General features: G+C 30.5%; 2 non-coding genes across 2 annotated transcripts; both read right to left on the bottom strand.

The window, feature by feature from the left end:
• Positions 1 to 932: 932 nt before the first annotated feature.
• LOC116003224 lies at positions 933 to 1,019 on the bottom strand. Its single transcript, XR_004094655.1, has one exon. It is a non-coding gene; the product is annotated as a small nucleolar RNA snoR114 (small nucleolar RNA).
• Positions 1,020 to 1,030: 11 nt separating this feature from the next.
• On the bottom strand, positions 1,031 to 1,101 carry TRNAG-GCC. Its single transcript has one exon. It is a non-coding gene; the product is annotated as a tRNA-Gly (tRNA).
• Positions 1,102 to 4,271: the final 3,170 nt, after the last annotated feature.

Raw genomic sequence — 4,271 nt, 5'->3', positions numbered from 1 at the left:
TGAATTAATTATCTTATATTCTACAGTGTATGAATGTTTGGCTACAGCATGTTTCACACAACGGGTGTGCATTGTACAATGAAGATGAGCTATAGTGTATGCATGTTTGTTGTATAGTATTTGCAATGGTGAAAAAGGTGAGTGATGTAATGGGGGGCGGGGGCTGGGGGTAGTCAATTAAGTCAACGATTATGGTGGTGACTGAGGGTGTGTGCAATTCTGTTATGTATATTACCTCAAGATTTGTGCATTTTGAAGAAAAACAATATGTGAAAAGTGCATTTACTAGATGTCCTAGAAGAAAAGATTAAATTGTTTCCTCACGATTTGTATGATTTGAAGAAAAATAATATGTGAAAAGATTTGTAGTGTTGTATATTAGTCTTCCCCCAAACCTTACAACTTACCAACACACACACACATAAAAGATTATATTATATAACATCTTTTCTAGTGCATTTTGCTACAATCTCTTTATATTATTATTATTTTTTTTTTTTTTTCGAGTGCAGTATATGTAAGTCCATAATTTCATATGCTCAACGACAATTTTTATAGGAGATGTGACCAAAATTAACATTAAAGCATCACATTAACGCTGATGTAAAATCAATATGTAACTTTCATAACACACTAATTAATTTGAAATTAACACAGTGATTACGAATGGTAATTTTTCAAAATTAAAATCATCGTCCGTCTGGCTGCTCTTGCTGAAATCATTACTCTTCATTCTCCCGTGCTCTAGCAATTGCACTCATATATTTATGTGTTGTTTCAATGACTATAATTTTATTAGCTGTCCGAAAATCCAATACCATTTGCCATTTAATTGTGGAGAAGGATGAAACTATAGTTTTATTAGCTCTCCGAAAATCCAATAACATTTGCCATTTAATTGTGGAGAAGGATGAAAAAGTCCCAAAAGATAGAAGCTCAGATACGCTGTTAGTCATCTTATGTTTTTCAGATAGACAGTGGCGACCCAATCACCACATGCGCAAAGTTCATCACTGCTTCACAAAAGAAGTGCACCAGCCGGGAATCGAACCCGGGTCTGTACCGTGGCAGGGTACTATTCTACCACTAGACCACTGGTGCTTGTTGTTATAAAGATAGACATTTTGCTTATTGTTATCTGATAATTTAAACTGAACAAGATTATATAACATAGTTAAAATGTAAATATCAATATAAATAAAAAACTAAAATTAAACTTTCACTAAAATATCTATCAAGATTGATAATCTTGTTTCACAAATATCTCTGAAATCAATACAATACATATGGGTGCTTGTTTTCTTTGTGGTCATTTCTACATTTTTACAAAGCAAACTTTAAACTTATGTTAGGCAAAAACAAGACTCATCTATTTTTCATTTATTATTTTTTATTTATGTTATAAAATAATAGTAATAAAACAATTTAATTGAGAAAGATAAAAAATAAGTATATTTTTTGTTCAATATTTTTCTAACAATTGCAAAGTGCCTCTATTTAACGAGTATATACTTTCATTACTCCCTAGCTGACTCCACTATACTCTCAACTTGGGAGTAGGAGGTTGGTGACGGAATACTTGGATTAGTCATTGAGCCCGATCTGAAGCCCATTTGGATTGACTCAAAATAGTCAAAGCAATGAACATGGTCAATTATATTGAAGTAATTATTGGTCAAGTTTTCCATTTTTATCATTGGTAGATAATTATTTTGTAAATAATACCTCACTTGGAGTTTGGGATCATGATTTGCTTTAGTTTGTGAGGAATTTTTTTTTTTCTTTGAATACAACTGACCCTATTTACATTGTAGTATCTGTTCATCTATACTTTTTTCAACCTGTTGAAGAACAAAGAATTTCGATATCTCCTCCACTGAGGCTCGAACTCATGACCTTTCATTTGAGGGAGGCCACTACATGCCATTTGAGCACAAGGTGCTTGGCTTGTGAGGAATATAATAATGGTGCAAAAAAAGAAATCTAAACCAAACTATAAATATGATATTTAACCTCGTACACACTAAGAGAGATAAAGTTTGAAATTATAGTTTGAGCAAATACCAATTTTGGTCCCACGACTATTAGCAAAATGACAATTTTGGTCCACATGTTTCATTTCTACCAATTTTGGTCCCACGACTATTGTTTTAATACCAATTTTCATCCACGACTATTGTTTTAGTGCCAAAATTTATCGCGCCGATCATCCATCCGTTTAAAACATGCAAAAATCTAAAATTGTTAAGCGTATTTTCATCATTTTCAACTTAATATCTTAATTTGAGTATGAATAAATGGATTTAAGTCGTAAAATCGATCAAAATTCGTAGTAAATTCGCAGTTTTTCTCCTCATTTTACCTTAATTTGAGGAGGAGAATTGTAAATTGTGATCGATCTTAGGGCTTAAATCTCTTTATTCATGCTCAAATTGGGATATTGAGTTGAAAATGACGAAAATACCTTCAAAAATTTTAGATTTCGGCACGTTTTAAACGGATGGGTGATCGGCGCGATGAATATTGGCACTAAAATAGTAGTCGTGGGACCAAAATTGGTACTAAACAATAGTCGTGGGACCAAAATTGGTAGAAATGAAACATGTGGACCAAAATTATCATTTTGGTAATAGTCGTGGGACCAAAATTGGTATTTGCTATTATAGTTTTGACTCTTCAAAAGTGTGCTCTTTACCATTCAACATTTTTATCTTACCAATAGTTAAATTTGCTACTTTTGTGTCAATTCACTCCATTGAAAGATTAAATCAAGTGCATGTATAATTAAAGAACCTACTCCCTTAAGAACCTACTCCCTATATGCATATAATTATAGGACTCGATATATTATTTCTTCAGTTTTAAAATACTTAGACTAACATGATATTGGCACACAAATATACTTTAATATGTTTATATTGATGATTATAACTATACTCAAAAGATTGAAATTGAAATTTTATTCAAATTAATTACTAATTTGATTATATTATTTTGTAAACCTTTTAAAAAATTACCATGTGATTATTTGTTGTTTCAATGACTACTATAGTTATATTAGTTGTCAAAAAAAAAAAGTTGCACAAAATGTTACTAACAAAGTGGAAGGAATTATGGACTCCCAAATGTTATTCCCTTATGTGACGGACAATAAGCTATTTTTTTTTATGTGGGTCTCAATACAAGTGTCTTTATTAAGATTTTGTACATGATAGTAAAAATTGGTAATACACATCCTATTTCGTAATATAGTTAGCTTATTAGGGCTATGTTTGGCAAACCTAGCTGAAAAGATAGCTGAAAGCTGAAAAGTAACTGAAAACTGAAAAGCTATAAGCTCGAAGCTGAAATATGAAGAGTTGTTATGCTTAAAAGTATTTGGTAAAATTAGCTTTTTGATAAGCTGATAAATGTAAAAAGACTAAAAATGACATCTTCATATAATTTAAATAATTTTAAATTTAAATAGGTTTGTTTATATATTAAAATATAAAATAATGAAATCAATATATTTAAATAAAATATAAAGTAAGAACATATATTTGAAAATATATAAAGTAAAAAAAAATATTTATAATTCATAAGATTAGTTCATACAAAAATTAATGTTCAAACATAAATATTAAACTGAAATTACAACCAAACATAATGAAAAGGAAATGTCAAAAGGGTTTTAATTGAGAGGGGTAAATGATATCATTTATTTAAAATAATAAGGATAAAGATGGAAAAAAGTTAAAAAGCTACTAGCTTATTTTGAAAAGCTACCCCAAGTAGCGTTTCAAAATAAGTTCTTATTTTAAGCTAGTAGCTTATTTTGAGAACATTACCAAACAGAGTTTATAGCTTATTAGTAGCTTAAAATAAGCTATAAGCTCCTAAATAAGCTCAGCCAAACAAAGCCTAGGTAATTGTGACTAATCTATTGTTCTAAAAAACTCAAATTCAAAGCACCTTTTTGAGAAAGTGCAGTTCCTGAAAATAATGTAGAAGCTCAAAATAACACTTCAGACACTCGCAGCTATGCAGTCGTCATCACTACTACTAGATAATGCACCAACCGAGAATCAAACACAGGTCTGCACCTTGGCAGGGTACTGTTCTACCACTAGACCACTGGTGCTTCTTACCATTTTGATAGAACTTGTTTCTTTATGTACATGGAAAATAAAATTTAGTTTTAGAAAAAAAAAGTTGCACAAAATGTTACTGACAAAGTGGAGAGAATTCATCGTAAGAGTTTTACTATATGGACTCCCAAATGTATGTTA

The sequence above is a fragment of the Ipomoea triloba genome, chromosome 13, assembly GCF_003576645.1.
Source record: "Ipomoea triloba cultivar NCNSP0323 chromosome 13, ASM357664v1".
NCBI classification, from domain to species: Eukaryota; Viridiplantae; Streptophyta; class Magnoliopsida; order Solanales; family Convolvulaceae; genus Ipomoea; species Ipomoea triloba.
This window is presented reverse-complemented; position numbering and strand designations above follow the sequence as displayed.